The 22,136-nt window shown below is 44.6% G+C and overlaps 1 long non-coding RNA gene across 1 annotated transcript in view; it reads left to right on the forward strand.

Annotated features, from left to right (window-relative positions):
- LOC306924775 overlaps positions 1–18,853 on the forward strand; it is a 69,796-nt gene extending 50,943 nt beyond the window's left edge. The window contains exons 3-5 of the long non-coding RNA XR_013790210.1: positions 1,502–1,647; positions 16,491–16,549; positions 16,840–18,853. This is a non-coding gene — a long non-coding RNA (uncharacterized lncRNA). The remainder of the gene's footprint in view (positions 1–1,501; positions 1,648–16,490; positions 16,550–16,839) is intronic.
- Positions 18,854–22,136: the final 3,283 nt, after the last annotated feature.

Here is a 22,136-nt window from a genome sequence, read left to right on the forward strand (position 1 = left end):
GCTGTCAACACATTGCGTTCCTGAGATTCCTCGTTGACGTAAGCTCAACTGGTGGTGACTCGACTCGTACTAACCACGAAACATTAAATATCAATAAAATAAAAATAAACGTAATTGACATTCAGTTTCTGTTGTGCGACGGGCAGATGCAGCCACCCCCCCTACCCAGAAATGTAGTCTCTGGGTTGTTTGACTCGTTTCTAACGCTTATTTTGTTACTCTTTGGGTATATTTGTACATTTCCACCTTCAGTCGATGCTTCATATCCATATGAGTGAAAAGGCCGGGGTGATCGGTTTATTTTTCAAACACAGTTCTTATATGAGGCGATCTAAAATCCCCCTATGGAGATAATGCAAATAAAAAGTACATGAACCTGTGGACTGACGCCCTCTACTGACAGTGACGTCAGGACTTCGGTGCTCTATTGCAGTAATGATACTTATAAGTAAAAACGGTGTGGTTTTTCCACCACTGCCGTAAGTGAATATTATATAGCCTCATAAAACTGTGGGATGTGTGCAGGGTGCTTGTGGTTAAGTTGGAGTGTGAGTGTTATTGCACATTGCAAAACCAATCCTGTCGTGTAACGGTTACATGACAGTTAATAAGGGAAAATTAGTGAAATGTGTGGAAAATCGGGGGAAAAAATGCTTACCACTAGCTTTCTTCACAGATGTGCTCATAAAGGTGTCTACAATCACATATAAATTTGTTCCAACCCAACTCCCTTGGGAAACTTTGTGACAGCTGCTGAAAGATGGGGTACTATTATCAACCAATATAAGGCAACAATTTCCAAATTTCATTATACTTTAAGAAGCATGTGACATGTCAAACTAGGGGGTTTTCATGATTCTGAATCCATTGCAAGCATTAGCTAAGACAACAGTGTGGCTTGCTCGTTAGCGCACGCTCGCACGTGCACAGACACACACACACACACACACACACACACACACACACACATTATTTATTTTATTTGGATCTGCACAAGAGGCGCAATACAATAGACCCAAACACTGATCAGAATCAGGTTACATTATATGGTCCAACCGAATATAACTGCTGCACATGCTTAACACACAGAGGGAAAAAAAGATAGCACATTGATGACATACTATTACTTGACACACACACACACACACACACACACACACACACACACACACACACACACACACACACACACACACACACACACACACACACACACAATCTCTTCCATACTGAATCAAATTCGATGACTGGGAAACGGAGTGGTGAAATCATCCCCCCACAAGTCTGCACACATAACATATTGGCAGCAATGGTGACGTCTGGATGAAATATTCAAACTGGTCAAGCTATTTAAACTTCCCCTAGAGCGTGGAATGAGGAAAAGAAAGTGATGTTTTAAGGACCTTCTCCAGCCGTACTGGCCTGATTCATCTTTCCTTTACTAACAGAATATTTCTCACTTTGTCACCCCCCTCCCTCTCTCTCTCTCTGATTCTCCAAGGTTCAGGCCGTCTGTCGTAGTTGGCTGTGATGTTTTTATGACGTCTTTCAGTATAAGGACTACGGAGGCTGCTGTGAGCAGGGCTCCCCTCTCAAAGTCACAATGATTCACACACAGCAAGGATCTGTGGAGTGTATTATAGAACTGTAAGTGTTAATAGCCACCGGCTCTTAAAGTGGATTTATTTTTATCCTCCAGAGAAAAGACATGCGGAAAGTATAAGCTGCCAAAGCCAACTGCAAAGGTTGGGTGGAATTTTCCGTGGCTTCACAAAAATATATCTCTATTATGCCATAATTCAGTCAGGATATTTTCCTCCCCTAAAAAAATTATTTTGCCTAATTGTAGGTGCATTAATGCTAGCCTGGCTAATAAGCCAGACCGAATCAGCCGTTGGCAAAAAAAATGCCTGCCGGCGGATTACGGTCTGGTGTGGCCAATCGGGACACAGTATGCAATATGGGCGGGCTTTGGTACAGTGACGTTCAATGCTTGAGACCTTTGACTGACAGTAGCTCTGACCAATTGCGTCAAAGAGAAAATGTTTGAACCCGCCCCCCCGGGAAACAAGATCCATACACAGCATCTCCAGACTCAAATACCACACGACAGTGTGATTTGAGTCTGGCTTATTAGCCAGGCTACATTAATGCAACCTTTTTCATACAAAGCTCTGGAAAGAAAAAAAGTCCAGACAAATAACTTTCAAAGCAGGAAAGCATTGAATATAAAGAATAACCATTGATACGGGAATGTACTTGGCTTTCTCACAAATTAGTCTTGCACCTGTCACAGACTAACCTGACTCCGCCAGATGGGGCAGCAGAGAGTACACTGGGTTCCCCCCCTCCTGCTCCCATCTGGGAACTCTCAGGCAGACTTGATGCTCCGGCCACCAGCGGCCAATCAGCGGCAGCTAGAGGCGGGATCAAGGCATACACAGTGCTCTGCTGCCCCATCTGGCGGAGTCAGGTTAGTCACAGACATGCGCAGATCAAGTTCAGTCAGGAAACTCAGTGCAGTGCAGTTGCTGCCGGCCGTTAATTGGGCCGCCTCAGCATCACGTTCTCATTCACATGATTCACTCACACACTCACTCCATCTTCATACCGGCTATTTAAACTGGAGGTTTTGTACTGCTCTTCTTGCTTGCTTGCTGCTCTGATTCTGCTGCGCTGCTGTATGCCAACCTTTTGCTGCTCACCCTCCACCACCCCAGCTACCACCTGTAGTTTTGGATCTGCTGTTTAGGTATGGGGAATTCGGAGTACCTAATCGGAGTACCTAAAAAGCAGATCCAATTCATCGCCAAACCATAATAAATATATTTCTCATTTTATATTCAGTAAATATATATTCCATCCATTCATGAATGGCGGCGGTGGCTCAGGGGTAGAGTGCCTGGATGGGAACCGCAAGGTTGCCAGTTCAAACCCGGGCTCCCCCAGAGTTACTGTCGAAGTGTCCTTGAGCAAGACACTGAACCCCTAATTGCTCCCGATGTGCTAGTTGGTGCCTTGCATGGCTTCCGCTGCCATCGGTGTATGAATGGGTGAATGTAATGCACAATCTATGTAAAGCGCCTTGGATAAAGGCGCTATATAAATGCACCATTTACCATTTTATTTACCATTCATGAGTTGTCCTGACTGAACTGAATGAAATGGGCTTTGTCCATGTGATGATAAGATAGTGTTTCGAGTGTAAAGATGGACCCTCGTTGGATGCATTATTCAGATTTAAAGTTAAATGAACTCTCTGGATTGTTAGCGCGTACTGGTAATCAGACCGTAGCAGGGAAACGGCACAGGCACCATAGCAACAGCAGGAAGTTGGAGAAGTTGTGAGTGCCGGGGAGCTTCATGCAGTAGCAGCAAGCGAGCAGCGCGCGTTGAGTTGTCGGACTGGAACAGATACACGTTAATTGGAAGTAAATCTGACAGCAGCTCCAAGGGAGAAATGAGGTGCAGGAAAGACTTGGGGGAATTGTCGGGGAGGGAGGGGGGTTATCAGCAGACACCTAGACCCATGGATGAATAAAGAAATGGGAGCTTTCTTAAGAATGGCTTCAAACATGTTGTATTTATCACTTGTGTGACAGACAGACAGACAGTATTTTATTTATTTTTTTACGGCACTTTATTTGTCGCTTCTATATGAAAGAAAAAAGTGGTCTCCATGTGAAAAAGGAGAAAAGGCACACATCTGAGAAACCGTTAAGAATCGTTGTGCTTTGCCTTCATGTGAACTTCATGGACAGCTGGTGATTCTAATCAAGAACAAACGAAATAGGGGAGTGAAGATCGATGAGGACAGGATGTGTGTGTGTGTGTGTGTGTGTGTGTGTGTGTGTGTGTGTGTGTGTGTGTGTGTGTGTGTGTGTGTGTGTGTGTGTGTGTGTGTGTGTGTGTGTGTGTGTGTGTGTGTGTGTGTGTGTGTGTGTGTGTGTGTGTGTGTGTGTGTGTGTGTGTGTGTGTGTGTGTGTGTGTGTGTGTGTGTGTGTGGGGGGGGGGAGTCCACGTTTTCTCATTGGACTCTGTGTTTTTGAAGCTGACAGCTTCCCCTGCCTGCCACCTAAGAGAACACGGCAGGAAGTCAAGATAGAGAGAGAGAGAGATGGGGGGGAGAGAGAGAGAGAGAGGGAGAGAGACGGCGGGGGAGAGAGAGAGAGAGAGAGACGGCGGGGGGGAGAGAGAGAGAGAGAGAGAGAGAGAGAGAGACGGCGGGGGAGAGAGAGAGAGAGTTAGAGAGACACGGCGGGGCGGGGGAGAGAGAGAGAGAGAGAGAGAGTTAGAGAGACACGGCGGGGCGGGGGAGAGAGAGAGAGAGGGCGGGAGAGAGAGATAGAGAGACGGCGGGGGAGAGAGAGAGAGAGAGAGAGGGCGGGAGAGAGACGGCGGGGGAGAGAGAGAGAGAGAGGGAGAGAGAGAGAGAGAGAGAGAGAGAGAGAGAGAGAGAGAGAGAGAGAGAGAGAGAGAGAGAGAGAGAGAGAGAGAGAGAGAGAGAGTTAGAGAGACACGGCGGGGCGGGGGAGAGAGAGAGAGGGATGGCTGCCAGAGAGCCTGAGATGAAAGCACCGGGAAATAATAGATGTCCATGTAACTTCCCGAGGAAAACAAGTGATTTAATAACACTAACAGTTTAATGAATAAATAAAGGGAAAATAGCCGAAATGCACTTTGATGGTCCTCAGTGAGTGGTATAAGTAAAGAAGGATAATGAAAGAATGAGGGGAAAATGGCTACAAGGCAAGTTTATAGCAGATTATTTCTGTGGATAAGGCCATTATTTTTGTTAGATGCGTGATTAAGCCATTCTGGGCGGGAAGTCGGGAACCCCTTTTGGTGTTAGCATTATGTTATGCTTTAGCTATTGAAAAATAGCAGATCTACAAGCTCATAGCGCGCCACCAAGTGGCGCGCTACGAGCTTGTAGGTCTACTATTTTTGAAAAATCGAAGAACCACTGACATAGAAACATAGCTTTTTCAGAAAACTGCCAGGGTGTAGAAGACATTTTTATAATCTGATCTCAGGTCAGAATGGGTTAAGCCAAGGCAGGCGGCTGTGTACTGATGGATAATTGGTGAACCACAGCCAACACACAGACTGATAACGCATGATGAACTGGGGCTAAACTCCTGCAGAGGAGATGAGCGACGCCTCCCCTCAGCATCACTCCGAACGGCGTGGCATTATTCCATCACAACACAAACCTGGCATCCAGAGGATGGCAAGATGGGGCTGAGAAATATGTTTGTTTTTCTCTGTCATCCACACTAATCCCCCCCCCCCCCCCCCATACACACATAAACCCACCCGCCCGCGCTTATCTCACTTCCTGATAAGCCGCGGTGCCAAGTCGTAAACTGGTGTCACAGGAAATGCATTCCTGCCAGTAACGGGTAAGCACAGGTACTTCCCTCATTTAGTTCACGTGAATATTTGATAACAGATACATAACTGCGCCAGTTCGCCCCTGGCACCGCCGTTTGTTTTGTTGCCATGCGGTTACACACAAAAGACAAATGCCTTCTCATCTGAACAGCGTTTGGCACGTTTAGATTTTTCCCTGAAGAGGAGGGGAAGAGCACTGTGAGCCATGTCAGAATAGAGTTGACATTTTGTTTCTCGCGCTAGCTGTGAGTCGTGTGCGACCCATTTGAAATATTAATGCCATGACTTTTAGAGAGTGGTTTTATGACGGTGCCATTAGTAGACAGTGAAGGCGATGAGAGTTGGTTTGTTGTATAATAACGCTGTTAATTAGGGGAAATGTTTAGTTTGCGGTGATGTGTTCTAGCTCATTGAAACACCCCTTTGCACCTGGGTTCTAATTAGGACTTCTGTCACTGGGCAACTCTGTGAACTTACAGGCAACAACATTCATTTATAATAATCACCTAACTTTGTTTCGTTTATAATAATCACCTAACTTTGTTTCATCCAACACAAGTTTATCTCACAAGAGATGGGCGGTCAGCCATTAATTAGGCCATTTGATAAAAACATTTATTTTCTCTGGGACCCCAATCTATACTATATAATCCTCTGTGTTACAGACCCGTAAGGACCCATTAGGACACCCCAATGTTGCGGTGGAAAATGTACTCATTTTGTTTTACAAAGTATCAATAATGCAATATAGAAACACTGTTACAATTAAAAGTCTGGTAATCAAAATCTACAAAGTCCCTATAACTAAAGTTTTCAAATAAATGTAGTGGAGTAAAAGTGCAATATTTGCTTTTGAGGTGTAGTAGAAGTAAGAGTACTGAACATTGGAAATACTAAGTAAGTAAAAGAAAATAACTCTCTCAGTCTTTGCTATCTTGACTCACAGAGAGAGAGAGATAGTGTGTGTGTGTGTGTGTGTGTGTGTGTGTGTGTGTTGTGGGAGGCTATGCTGCAAGTATGTGCAAAAACACATTCTTGAAGTGTGCTGTAAACACTGTGACAATTTAGCTTATTAATGCAAACTGAGTCAGGGATAAGCGTTATGCTTCTCCCTGTCCCCCTTTTTGGCATATTTGACACCTTATTACATTTTTTTTGCGTTAGTGCCTACATGCACGCCTTGCACGGATGTACATAACACAGACATGTATTTTGTTGTCCCAAGAAAATAAACTGAAATGAACACATTGACGTTGAGAAACTGTGTGTTATGCAGAGCCCTCCAATCACAGCAACGTTTAACCACTTAAACCCTGCTATTATACTTGAGTGTAGCCCCCCCTGGGCGCTACACGAGCCCCCCCTGGGCGCTATAAGAGCCCCCCCTGGGCGCTACAAGAGCCCCCTCCTGTTTTCACTCTACACTAAATTCCTTTGCTGAAAATAGTCACATGCATGTGTGGGTACGGTGGTTCAGTCGGTACCACTGTCGCCTCACAACTAGAAGGTCCTGGTTCGATTCCCGCTGGGGACGCTGGGGGCATGTTCTCTCCTCTGCGTCGTCAGTGCCCATACCCTATAGGTGGGGTTGGCAAAACCGTTTTTCTGTGTGGAGTTTGCATGTTCTCCACGTGTCCAGGGTAGGTACCCTCACAAATAACATGCAGTAATCCTGGTCTCTATACTGCCTCCCCATGGCCAGCTGGGCCGCCTGATGGAGTGTAGCGCCCAGGATTACATTAGAGTGATTCGATTAGACAATTGACAATCTGTCCCAGAATAGGCCTAGGGATGCTAGGATTCAAGTGGATAAAATGCCGGAGACGGTGGTGGAAAAAGTACTCGTTTAATCTTCCCCGTGTGAATGCAACATAAGACTCGGTGAGGACCCGGGGATAAAGTCAGTAGGATCCGGGGTTGTCACAGTGTTGATTTCATCGACTAAAACCATGACGAAAAATATCAACTAAAACTAAGACTTAATATATTGACAATTCATTAGAACTAAAGGACAAGTCATTTCATGTTTTGGAGCTTGTAGATTTTCAGCATGCAACCAAGTGTAAAATCAGCCATTACGACGCCACCAAGGCTCGCCAAAATATAGTTTAGTCGGTAAAATTAACTGTAGATTTAGTCGACAAAAATCTTATGATATTTAGTCCACTAAAGCTAGACTAGCCTACTTTTCAGATGACAAAAATGTGACTAAAACTAAATTATATTTTAGTCAAAATGTGAACCTGACATCTCTACAGAGGGTATATGCGCATGCATTAAAGGAGCATTCAGTGATTTGGGTGATTTTGAAAACCCCCCGGCCCACCCCGGTAACAAGATGTGCACATGCACGCACTACAGTGGGGGGACACGCGACAGACCCACAGCACACACACCAAGGCCCGTCCCCGCTCGATCATGATTGGCGGAAGGCCCCTCGCTATCCTGATTGGATGAAGGCTGGGCCACCTAGCCAAAAATGAAACCTACATTTTTTTGACCGCCAGGGGTTAACTGGGGACAGGGAGGAACTCCTTATATGGTCAGCACACTCTATAGTAGGGAGGATTATCACAACAAAACCAAAAAAGAAGTGATATTTGAATTAAGTGAAATCACTGAATATACCTTTTTAAGTGAGTGGCAAATCAAGTGTCAAAGTGAGTGGCAAAGTGAGTTTAGTGTCGTTTAATGTTGTTTAATGCAATCAGATAGGACTTTTCTGTTTGAATATGGACTGTCAAAGCCAGGATGTAGTTTTTTGCCACTCAGCAGGCGTTCCCGCATAACGTCCAGGTATGATGATGATGATGTCACGCGCATACCCTCTATTATGAACCTGGCATCTAAAGAAGTCAAACATTTTCAGAATTAGCAATACTGTACAAGCTCACAACGATTTGGCTACTTCTCAGCCTGTAGATTGGCTACTCACGCATGACACTGTCATACCACCACGTGTAAAATAGGATGAATGGAAAACGTAAAAAGATGAAATGCGGAGATCATAAGGTTTATGCCCGACAGCAACATGCGACAATAAAACACCTTGAACCATGAACCCGTAACATGAACCTTGAAATTGCCTCAAGGCTCATGCACAGCCTCAACTGAGCTGATCTGTTGGGGAAAGGAAAAAAAATCGCCATCTGTCACAGTAAGTGGCCACAGCGTGAGCATCTTTTAGTGGAGTTTTGGTTCCTCATCCCCAGGAGGTTACTAGTATTTCTACTGTTTAACCCATTGAGACCTGGAACGCATCCATGTCACGTTAGCGTTTAACCACATTAACCATTAACCCATTTTGGGGCGGGAACCCCTTTTGGTGTTTTAAACATTGTTATAATTTAGCTATTGAAAAATAGCAGATCTACAAGCTCATAGCGCGCCACCGAGTGGCGCGCTATGAACTTGTAGGTCTGCTATTTTTGAAAAATCGTTAAAATGTGCCTCATCTTTCCGAAAATTTTCATGATTTAGAAAACTTTTTTTTAAAAATGTCGACGTCAGGCCTGAATGGGTTTTAATTCATCACAGCGTCGTTTGAGGCCTGGAGTGTGGATATAGAAATGGGATTGTTTAGTGCCATCTACAGATTAATGCACTGGAAGACCCTCACTGAATGGGAGCAGCAGTGATTTGTAACTTAACATGGTTCTGCTATCAGTAGTTCCCGGGTCCCTGGGGGTCCGGGGACCCCCGGGGGCTCCCATTGGGGTCCCTGGGGGTCCGGGGACCCCAGGGGGCTCCCATTGGGGTCCCTGGGGGTCCGGGGACCCCAGGGGGCTCCCATTGGGGTCCCTGGGGGTCCGGGGACCCCAGGGGGCTCCCATTGGGGTCCCTGGGGGTCCGGGGACCCCAGGGGGCTCCGATTGGGTCCCCAGCAAAGTTACTTAATACGGGAACAGAATCAGTTTAAACATTTTTAACCTATATACCGTACATGGGATATTTTGTAAATTGAACTACAGTTTGGAACATTTAATCTCTTTGGAAGATTTTAACAACGCAATTAATTGTCTGGTGTCCCTGGCACAAAGTATTCTCAGAGGAAAGTCTGTTGAGAAGGGGTTAAAAAAACAGGACGTTTATATGAGGACAGGGCATCGAAAGAAACGGAGGGAGGACGATTGAATCTGCTATTACACCTTTCTTTTGTTTTTGAGATGTGAGCGGGGTTGTTGTATTTCCTCTCACATTGAGTGAATACAGAAACGCGGAACGTGGACTATGAAAAGACAGCAATGACTGATGTACTGATGGATAACAGTCTCTACACAGTGTAGTAAAGTACTGAAACTAAGTGTCAACAATGTTTTTAGAAGACAAAAACAGTCTCTTATATATAGTTTTATATTGTACACTTTTGCGCACGCCTGCAATGGAGATGTCCGCGGAGTCAGGCTACTTCATCGCTCCTTATTCTCCTATGCATCTCTTTGTAATTGTCCTATATTCAGCAGAAGTGAGTGCCTGTCACTTCGTTCTGTCCATTGTGTTTATATAGCCTAATTGTCTAGTCAAAGAAGTTATTTGGCATTGAGCGCCATTCCATTTGCTTGTTCAGTTTCATCACCCCATAGTGCAGCAAATGGGCTCTAATCCGATTTCCCGAACTTTCGTTTTCGATTGATACGGTTTTGTAGAGACGTACACACACGTGATCTATATACCAAATGAAAGCTCAAATTCCGTAGATTACATAGCATGAAATATTAAAAATGAGCGAGATCTGAGCGAGTTGTAACTCAATGAAAAGATGAGTGTTCTTGGCTCTGTGCGAGGTGGAAAAAAAAGAAAAACGGCACGGGGGGTGCAGCACAAGTGAGACTTGGCAGCAACTTCACTCTTCCATGTATGAGCATAGACCGTAAGGCTATGAAGCATATAGCACTGGACATAACGGGCAATGGATAAGGGATCTCTTATCATGTGGATCTCTTGGCATGTGGCACCGTGATTGGTTTCATTATTGTAACGCCCAAACCACACCTATGCATAATGTAACGGGTAGTGGAGGTGTTTTAGGGATTTAGACAGATGACCAAAATAGCCACGTCAGTGCGGGAACACCCCTTCCCCAATGCTAAATCCCCAAATAGTGGAGTTGGTGTCTTCGAAAGAAGATAAGAGCCCTACATGCCTATCTCTATATATTCTAACTTTTTGTATTTTTTTACTTTTATCGTACGGTAAATTACCGGCCTGCTTGATCATACTACATCATCACACAAATAGCAGATCCATAAGATAGAAATGCAGAGCGTATAAGACACACTTTGAGTTGTAGATAGCCTATGCTACATTTGCAGTTTTGGAGATAACAGTATTATGCGTGTCTTAAGTACCAGGTCTTATGACTTAACTTAAGACCTGGAGGCATGATCAACGTCATTTGGCTATTCTGAGTGGCCAAACAGCATTGACCACACCTCCAGGTCTTAAGTTAAGTCATAAGACCTGGTACTTAAGACATGCATAATACTGCCCATGGGGTTTCCACTCGACAGAGACAAAATAGATTTGTAACTCTGAGAATGTATACCATAAGTGTACAAGGTACAAGGTACAAACTTCTATAGATATTTTAATTTGCAAGGTACAGACTTGTGACATTGAACTTTCTTCTGCAGTGACTCAGCTTTATTGTGCAAGCTTGATAAACAGCATAACGATAACGGATGTGCATGATAAACAATATAACAATACACGTGCATATAATGAAAGGTACAGGATGTTAAATCGGTAAAATTACATCACGGGGGAAGTGAAATACTATGCAAGCGTGTCAGTATATTAGAGTGATTCGCCATGCATGATGCATGGAACAGGAGTTGAGGCAAATATATGTGAGAGAAATTGACTGCTACAAGCCATTTGGCTCATCAAACAGCATGAAATTGTTTTGATATTTACTGTGTGAATGTGTGAATGTAATATGTAAGTATGTATGCATTTATTCATGTCTTGATTAACTAGCTCTTATAAAACACAGATCTAAGAAGGTGTAGCAGTTAGCATGTCAACAGGTGTTATATATATTTTTTTTGCTTTCGCCTTTTTTTTGTTTGTTTTGTAAATGCCATTGACAATGAAGGGAAAATGTATGTCATAATGTGCCACATTATGTCATATTATCTCTTTATTGTTAATGGCGTTTAACATTTGTGTTTGTTTTACCACCATTACATCACCTAATCAACATGAGTTAGACTTTAATATATTAGCGCCCCTCACTTCACACGGGTGTGATTTTTTTATTGATAGAGGGATAGATGAAAGTAGGCTGACAGGAAATGGGGAGAGAGATGGGGGGGGGGGGGGGGGGGGTGATACGCAGTAAAGGCCGTCGGGCTTGGGTTCGAACCCAAGGCACACTGCCAGACTGGATTACCAGCCAAGGTGCCCACAGCTACGCCAGTCGCTCTATCTCTACCGCTAGCTGTTAGCATAAACCCCAGCTCCAGGGACCAGAATACACGCTCACTTTAATAAGACGGTGTTTCCCCCCCCCCGCCCCCCACACACTGTTGAAAGGCACAAATTAAATCCGAAATGTGTGGATGGCAGAAAATCCACCAAGGACAGTGATCTTAGAATCTGAGGTTTGAAAATCCTCTCTTGCACTGCTTTGCACTGTGAATATATTTGCAATCCCATAGTTGGAACGATAGGCCGTTGCTATGGGAACCGGACCAATGTTAAAGGCTTCCGTAGGCATCAACCATTATATAGACGGCGTCTACGTTGGGGTACTTATATATACGGACTTGGTATATGACGCCACCTAGCGTCGACGTACGTATACATACCTGGGAAAAATAGAGTTAAGGTTCAGATGGTTAAAGGGATTGTGACATTAAATAGGTTTTCTGAGCTCAATTGCACCCAAAGAACCTGAACTTTTAACATTCAGTAGATTTTCTGTGGTCTGGGGTATTCTGGCTCAAACAAGTGCTCTGATTTTCCTGCTGTTTGTGATGTCACAGCCTGCAAATCCCATATGTCAATGGGATTTGCCAGCAGATGTCACTGTTTTCATAGTTTTTCCTGTTTTCATTGCAGCTCAAAAGGCTTCCAAACCCCAGAGAAAACTCCAGACCACAGTAAATCCACTGAATGTTCAAAGTTCAGGTTTTGTGGGTGTAATTGAGGTCATGAAACCTAAAAGAAAAACGAAAGATAAAGATAAATTAAAATGAATGTGATGAAACCTTTAAGGATAGCAGTGGTGATGTCTGTCCGGCAGTCATCCAACACGCTAAACGAGCTATCTTGATAACTACTGACTGCATGGATTCCAATGGGATTAGCTGGATACATTCTTGTATAGGGTTTAAGTTAACCCTATACTGTACATATACATTGTACATTTCCTCTTGTACCATCCTTAGCTATTTCATAATCTAACAGCAATGCCATTAAACTTAGCGAGCGCGCATTCATGCTCACCGCCCCAAGGATGAAGCATAATGCATTTCAGTGATCCCGTGGCCTTCCCTTCCCTCTATCACCACCCTTAAGGCAAAATCTCCACTTTCTTGCACCCAAGACATCTCATATTTTAACGGGCAGATTGCCATGAAACGTATCTGTCCTGCACTTTGGTCCCAAGATATATCTTTAAAAGTACTATCTGGGGTGCTATGTGCTGCACGACCTCTAGGAGTTGGTAGCAGGGCTTTTAGACATCGTTTGAAAAAATAAAACTGTGAACAAAACAAAACAATAAAACACTGCAAATCTGCCAGTAGACTTTGGTGAGGTGCTGGAGGGAGCCAAAAGGAAACCAACAATTAAAGGGAGCCCTTGCACATTCAAAACTGTGCAAAATCTGATTATCTTTGTTTTATATATATATATAGCAAGCAAGGTCATGAATTGCCATGGCCTCAGGCATATTACTTGAAGAAAGTAGTAATAAAAATGTATTCCAGAGTAAAATGTCCCGGCTATAATCTACTGAGCTTTGTATTGGACCGACAAAGTGTCAAACACTACCCAGCTGAATCATCAGGACACGCTTCTCAGAGTCAGTAGGTCAGTAAAAAAAAGTATTTTCGTTCAAACTTTGTCTGTGCATTGCTAGCTGGCAGGAAATTAAAAGAAAATCGTCTGAAATTGGATTTTGATGACTTCTTCGATCATGGGCGTATTATTCATTTTCATATTTAATCAATGTTTTACGGAATAAAAATGTATTAGAAATATATGTGGACTTCCTACACTCAGCCTCTGGCTAAGTATGGTTTGTCTACTCGCATTTAAAATCATATAAAGACTTGATTTTCCACCATGGACAGCTCTTCTGGATTCCGACTTATGGAGGTTTGAAAATCCTGCTTGTAACCGAGTTAAACGGAGATCAGATTTTACGCCCCATAGCTGGTGGTGACTCGGCATTGCCATAGCAACCGGACCAATGTTAATAATAAATAATAATAATAAACTTTATGTATAAAGCGCTTTTCAAAACCGAGTTACAAAGTGCTTTCCAATGGAATATAAAAATGCAATACACCAGTTTAGAGGCACTTACTGGAATAAAACAGTAAGTACACAGAAGAAATAAAATAAAACAATACCACATAGTGAAGACAATACAATACATCTAGGGGAAAGCCTGTGTGAATAGGTGCCTGTGTGAACCTGAGGTTGCGTCCCTCAGGTTCTGGGGTAGGGCGTTCCACAACACGTTCCACAAATATGGTGCCCATGGCTGCGAAAGCCCGGTCACCCATGGTGACTAGTTTTCATGGGAGTCAGGAGACCCCTACCCAACGATCTGAGGGTACGCGGTGGGTTGTACGGCTTTAGCATGGCCGAGATGTACAGTAGGTAGGGGCCAGGCCTCGCACAGCTTTAAAAGTTGTCTTAAAATCAATTCTAAAATGTACTGGCAACCAATGAAGGGAGGCCAGCAGCACAGGGGTGATGTGTTCACGCCTTCTTGTGTTTGTCAGCAGTCTCGCTGCAGAACTTTGTACCATTTTGTAGGCGAGCAATGGCTTATTTTCTGAGCCCAGAGTACATACAGTAGCATTACAATAGTCTAGGCGTGAGGATATAAATGCATGAATTACCTTTTCGAGGACTGTGAAGGTGAGGTGAGAATGGTTTAATTCTGTGAATGTTTCTCAGTTGGAAAAAGCAGGACTGTATAACTTTGGTAATTTGCCCATCAAAGGCTTTCAAAGGACAGGTCGGGGCGACTGTGGCTCAAGAGGTAGAGTAGGTCGTCCAATGATCCATGGGTCGGCGGTTCGAATCCCGGCTCCTCCTGTCTACATGTCGAAGTGTCCTTGGGCAAGACACTGAACCCCAAATTGCTCCCGATGTGCTGGTTGGTACCTTGCATGGCTTCCGCCGCAATCGGTGTATGAATGTGTGTGTGAATGGGTGAATGTAATGCACAATCTATGTAAAGCGCCTTGGATAAAGGCGTTATATAAATGCACCATTTTACAGGTCGGAGTCAAACCAAGCATCTCGAGCTTAGTCCACTAAACAAAGAACTTTGCTTTACTTTGAACCATACTCCCAGGTTACGTATACGGGCTGAGGCCATACTCCCAGGTTACGTACGGGCTGAGGCCATACTCCCAGGTTACGTACGGGCTGAGGCCATACTCCCAGGTTACGTACGGGCTGAGGCCATACTCCCAGGTTACGTACGGGCTGAGGCCATACTCCCAGGTTACGTACGGGCTGAGGCCATACTCCCAGGTTACGTACGGGCTGAGGCCATACTCCCAGGTTACGTACGGGCTGAGGCCATACTCCCAGGTTACGTACGGGCTGAGGCCATACTCCCAGGTTACGTACGGGCTGAGGCTATACTCCCAGGTTACGTACAGTACGGGCTGAGGCCATACTCCCAGGTTACGTACGGGCTGAGGCCATACTCCCAGGTTACGTACGGGCTGAGGCCATACTCCCAGGTTACGTACGGGCTGAGGCCATACTCCCAGGTTACGTACGGGCTGAGGCCATACTCCCAGGTTACGTACGGGCTGAGGCCATACTCCCAGGTTACGTACGGGCTGAGGCCATACTCCCAGGTTACGTACAGTACGGGCTGAGGCCATACTCCCAGGTTACGTACGGGCTGAGGCCATACTCCCAGGTTACGTACGGGCTGAGGCCATACTCCCAGGTTACGTATACGGGCTGAGGTCTTTACATTTGTCGCTAGGCTGCCTAGCTCTGCTTGGATGGAGATGGTGGAGTTAGGGGGACCAAATAAGAGGATCTCGGATTCATATACAGAGTATAAGTTGGGGTCCGTATATACTATACGGACCTGGCTGATAAATTCCCCTAGCGTCCCCTAGCGACGGGGTCCGTATATATAGGGACCTGGGAGAAAAAGAGTTAATATAGTGGTTGCAACTGTATTAATTGATTGCCCAAATCTCATGGTGGGAGTTCTGCCCTGGTTTTGGTTAAATGTGAACTAGTTCGGGTCATTTTGTGGGGGCACAGGGGGCCACGCATTAAAAGTAAATTAATTCACAAAACTTGTTGTTGACCTATTTATACTATATAGTGCAACTTTCGTTAATTTTTGACCCCTCTATCACACGGAACTGTTTTTTGTGTCCATATCACTACTCCCAAAAAATAGTTCCATGTGATTGAGGGGTCAAAGTTGAAATTGAAATTGATATTTTAGAAATAGGTCAACTATACAAATGATGCTAGTTTTGTGGATTAATTTACCTTTAATGCGTGGCCCCAGTGCCCCCCACAAAATGACCAAACTACATATTATTCACCAAAACCAGAGCAGAACTCCCACCATGGGACTCGGGCAATCAATTAATACAGTTGCAACCACTATTAGTATTTCATACAACTTAAGTTCAAAATGTGTGAACTATCCCTTTAAGCTGCCATCAATAACATAATAACATTTCCTCAGAAAGTGCAACTGTATGTGTATATGGTTATGGAGTCCATTTAGCATATGTGTGAAACATGCATACAATTCTTATTCAGCATCTGTTGGGGGAAAAAAGGGTGACCGAATATTAGTTGCCATTCAAAACAAACTGCACTGATATCAACTCTACCTTTATCGTCTTTCCCAGATCTAGACTGTAGGCCTACAACGTGTCACCAGCTGGTGCAGTTTGGATCTACAGATCTGGTGGGTTATGAACTATTACTATTACTTGTTTGAGACCTGATGAGTACCTAGTGTTGTTGGTGGTTGAAACATTTGTCATCCATCCATATTTTCTCCAGGGAGCAGACTCCATTCTCTTCTCTCCAGTGTGCGTGTATACGGCTGTGAATGTGCGTGCTTCCCTTTGGACTCCATCAACTCAACTCCTCATCAATTATCTTAAATTGCAACTGAGCTTCAGGAAGCACCTCGGCGCCGCTGTCATTTTTAATAATTACACTGATTGAAGAATACCTTTCTCCCTAACACAGGGGGAAGAAGACGGAACACGTGAGAGAACATCCAGCCCTCGCCTGCCGTTGCTAAGCAGCAGTCAACCGACCATGGCCGCTCTGACAGCCTGACTACTTCCTGAATATCTTCACGAGGTAAAGATGGAGGTTGAAAGGGAGGTCAGGGCTGGCCTTGGATTGGAGGCGCACACACATAGAAACACACATTCACATACATGGAGGTGCACATGCACACACACACACACACACACACACACACACACACACACACACACACACACACACACACACACACGCATTCTCTCTCTCTCTCTCTCTCTCTCTCTCTCTCTCTCTCTCTCTCTCTCTAAAGGCCAAGGGTCATCAGTCAGTGAGTTATTTGATGTTGTATATCTCACGAGTCCAGTAATGTGCTGCTCATCATGTGTACTGTAGAGAATCTGAGCTCATGAGCCTTCCCATGGCTGCGTTTCCCATTGTTATCATCACATATGCATGTAGTTCAGCTTCATGTTTGCATACCATTTACACCATTCGCCCATGAGACTGTCATGTCACATAAAGAAATCACTGCCGTCTCTCCCTGTCTGCCTGTGACACATATGTGTTGTTAATGCCACACTGTGTGGTGACAGGTTCATCATGCAATATTCATATGTGTACAGTAATTGCTTGGCTGTTGTTCCTCCACGTTGTCAGTACTGCAGTTTTTTTGGTAAATATTCCCTGCAACGTTTCCTGTGAGGGTTTGGAAAGCGGCCATGGCCTATAGGCACAGCCCGACTTGCGCAAACGCGACAAATGCACACATGGACAAAAGCACATGCAGGAGAAAGTGAGTGTGGGAGAATTTCCAATGAGGCCATTGTTTATAGACTTGCGTAACTACTATGTGAAGGAGAGGATGATTTAGGCCACCTAAGGGTATAATGCATTTTGTTACTCTGACACCTGGGATGGTTTGGGGTACATTTATGAGCATTAGCGTGATTCTCTGGTTACTGTTCTCGAGGAAATTTTCTCTCAATCCATTTTGTTATGTTTTCTGCCACTGCCGAGTCCCTATGGATGACCCATACACACACACACACACACACACACACAACCTGCACATAAACACATATTTGCGCGAGAAAGTGCACACGCGCGTTCAGAAAGACAGAAGAGAGAGAACGAGAGAATCCCCATATACTGTAGCAATGAGGCCAAAATGACAGCAAACACCGAAAACAAGAAGCATCACCTTCTCCCACAAATAATGCTCTCCTGTGTGTGTGCTGCAATATCAGACACCATCCATCAGAGGCTGGTCTGTGTTCCTATCAATAAAAGCCCTCATGCATTTTTCAGCATTCAAATACCTTGCAGCTCAAGCGACGCATGCAGCATTCCAGTCTGTCTATCAGCTCCCCCACAACAAAAGCGTGATTCATAAATATTAGAGGGAGGCATTCCCTGCCACAATTCCCACCATCACCACCATCTCCTCTGTCTCTCCCTTGATTTATAACCCCCTCCCCCTTCACAGGGGGGCTTGCGGGAGCTTTATAAACTCCCTATCTGCTGCCACTTACACGTCTCCCGGGAATCAGCCTGCATGTGTTTACTTTTAGTTTACCGGCAACATCTGGAAAATGACAACAGCGCTATGAATTCAGTTTGAACGCGGCTCCGAAGCAGGTTTGATGGATGCCTGCGTACTAACAAGCAGAGTGGGCGAGGTCCGGGGGAGTGGGGTGCATAGTCACACATGTCACCCGAGTGCACCCTGAAGCCAAATCTGTCCTGAAAGCTAATCCCTTACAGGTGGGCAATGTATGCATAAAGCATGCATGGAACCTCCAGAATGAGACAGAATGAAAGACAGAAACATGCCCGTGCATACATTTTGTTTGTGTTTTTAACATCCTTGTTTACTTAAACCATTTGATTATCTTGTTTTCTTGTTATGTTTACTGTGATGTCTGACCTGTACATGTCTGTATATTCATATGTCGTATGTAAAAGAAAAAGAAGCATAATGTACTGTATATTTTACCCTTAAAATGGATAACATGTCTGAAGACTCCCCCCCCTTCTCTCTCTCTCTCTCTCTCTCTCTCCCTCTATCTGTGTCTCACACAATGTTGATTTGATCTTGTTATAGCTGCACCAGTTTCTATTATTGGACCAAGTCAATCTGGATAATCAATCAGGTAATGTGATGATAATGGTAGTTGTGTTGAACGTTGGGTTCGACAAGAAGCAAATCACAAACTAAACTGGGATTTGTGAGGAATAGGGCAGGTGGAAGGATGTTTAAGCTGTGACAGGGAAGCAGGATGGGTTGATGTGAGGCGTGTTTGATGATGAGTCTCTTCATGAATGCTTGTAATGAACTCTAAACCAGTGGAGCTGGTGAGAGAGAACACATACGTTTAAACCATATTATTTATAAACTAGAGAGAGGACAGCCACGTCCATATCTACCGTTATTCATTTCAATGGAAGTTGCTCAGTGGCAGTTGAAGCACCCGGAAGTCTGCCGGAAGTACCACTGTACGTTGGTTATGTTTGGCTCACGCTGGGTCTCAACTTTGAGAATTGAGACCCATTTTGCGTCATGACGTCAAATGAACGTTCGTCCAGGCGTCCACCTCCATGAACGTCCTGCAGTTCCAGCTTTGGCCAGTAGGTTAGGGCGGCTTCAACGTTGGCTTGGTTTAAACGAAGAGAGATTGCAAGCTACTAATAGTAATGGATATACAGTACACCCTAGCTACTGTATGCTTGTGCAAGCATGGCATGCACGCATACACACGCACGTCGCACGCACACACGGACAGTATCATACATTACAGCCTATACCATATCACCCTGTCTATTCTGTTTAGCTTTTGATTACCTCTGCGGTAAATAAGTAAGTTCCTGTCAACCGTATGCATGCACGCACGCACGCACGCACGCACGCACGCACGCACGCACGCACACTGAAGACAGGAGAGGAAGACATATTGTTTTTGCAGCTTGAAGTCATGATGAATGTTCTGGCAATATGCTGACTGGTGACCGATGTGATGTGCACACACAAACATACACTGATGTATAAGGCATGTATGCATGTACACGCACGCACGCACGCACACACACGCACGCATGCACGCACCCCCGAGGTGAAATGGACACTATGAAATGTGTCATGTAGAGGGGAGAGGGGACAGTGACATTTCCATGCCATGACAGGATGTAGTGATGAGGGTTTTGATGTCCTGACAGTGAGTCCTTCCATTGGAGAGCACTTGTCATTGAGAGTTCCATGCAGTACCTACCGTATTTATATGTTTTCTGAATGATATTAAAGACATACAGTACTGTATAATCAGTGTGATCATTCATCTCGTTAGATTTTCAAGCCCATTGTTGTGACAGTTGCATTTGTTTCATCCCAGTGTGTACATACTCTAAAATAGCATACACCACTCATGCATACCGTGACTTCGTCACATATCCACTTTCAGACAAAATTAATGCAACATTTCAACTAAGTTTATTCTGACTAAAAGTACTGGAGTGCAAGAAGTACATTTCCCTGACTGATGCAAAAACGTCCTATTCCCTTTTGATGAATCTCGCTAGCATTTTCTTTCTTTTTCATTATTTGAATAAAACATGGATATCTTCTGAAACATGGCCCATGAAGGAGATCCATCCATTTGGTGTGTGTTCATAATCACAGCCGGACGGGCTGTGACCAGATGGCAGAGCTGCTACTTTGGACATGGTCCAGAGCCACTTCTGTTCTCTGAGGAGATTTGACTGTGAAATCTAACCTTGAATTTGCCAAAAGGATGTTTTCTGAAATCTGCAGACGCCCGCGAACGTTGCCTCGCTGTCTGCGATGCTGTCGGGTCCTCTCAAGTGAAAGTCATTCACCTCCAGTGATCATCTTGAATACCTGCCATCAACTCACACCACGGGGGGGGTTGCACCAGGCTCTGAGAGAACGGCACCGTAAACAAGTGCATTGCGGTCACAACGACTACAGGGGGAGAATGAAGATGTGAGAGAAATAATATGAAAATATGTTCGGCTGAATGCCTTAATAACGCTGACTGCATGGGAGGAATCCACGAGCATCTACACCGAAACTTCTCAGCATTTGTCACCCCCCAAAAAGCTGTAGTAGCAAAATTGCTTCTTTACTTCTGCATATAGCCCATCATCACCTTACTATACTTTCCACTCCAATAGAACCTCATCTGCTCTGAACACGAGGGGGGCCCCATCAGAGCAGCGTTCAGATTCCACAATGACTCAATGTTTTAATGACACCTATTTTAAGTGACATTTCTTCCGTGTCACAATGTGCCTTTGGACAAGAGTACTGTGTTTTCTCATCATGCAATAAAGTCGTATATTGTGTGTTTACTAGCTATAGCCATAAAGCTTCAGCATCACCCCGTCAGGATTAAACAGTAAGGCACTGAGCCTGCAGGACAGGCAGAGAGAGGTGGCGGTATGGGTGGGGTGTGAGAGACAGGGAAACAGAAGGATTATTGTCACTTATGGCCATGTTTAGAATTCAAATGGCCGACTTGCAACAACTGTTCAACCCACATCCGCCCAAATGATTTGGCAGCGTAAACTTGGGTTTGCAAAAAACTGCAAATAATTGGATGTGACATATTTCCAACAGCATTTTGTGGGGGCCATGCTTCTGTTTTCTCACATCACAATCCAGGCCAGTTTAAAGCACAGCCTGAAGTGGCGCGCATTTCAGCAAGGCGGAAGAGGCCATTTGTACCGTCTGCTAGACCAGGGGTTCTCAACCCGTGGGTCGCGACCCCTCGGGGGGTCGCCAAATTATTTTAGGGGGTCCCCAAATTATTTAAAAAAATAAATAAAAATAAAAGATTTTTTTTTAAATTTTATTTTCACGATTTTTCAAAAATAGCAGATCTACAAGCTCATAGCGCGCCACTCGGTGGCGCGCTATGAGCTTGTAGATCTGCTATTTTTCAATAGCTAAATTATAACAATGCTTAAAACACCAAAAGGGGTTCCCGCCCAAAATGGTTTAAGGTTATTGTAGCAGTCAATTTATATTGGGGGTCGGGAGGGGGCGGGGCGGGGGTCCCGAGACATTGCCAAAGCATTTCCGGGGGTCCCCGGCCAAAAACGTTGAGAACCCCTGCACTAGACTAGAGAGACGTCTTGCTTCTGCTCGTGCTGCTCGGAGGCTATAAAATGGAGGCTGAAACGGCTCTTTCCTGTTGTCTTTGTTGTGATCAATCACCCGGGCCAGCTAAGACCCCGGCTAACGATTAGCATAATCA

This window comes from Electrona antarctica (genome assembly GCF_951216825.1).
Source record: "Electrona antarctica genome assembly, chromosome: 6".
In the NCBI taxonomy this organism is placed as follows: Eukaryota; Metazoa; Chordata; class Actinopteri; order Myctophiformes; family Myctophidae; genus Electrona; species Electrona antarctica.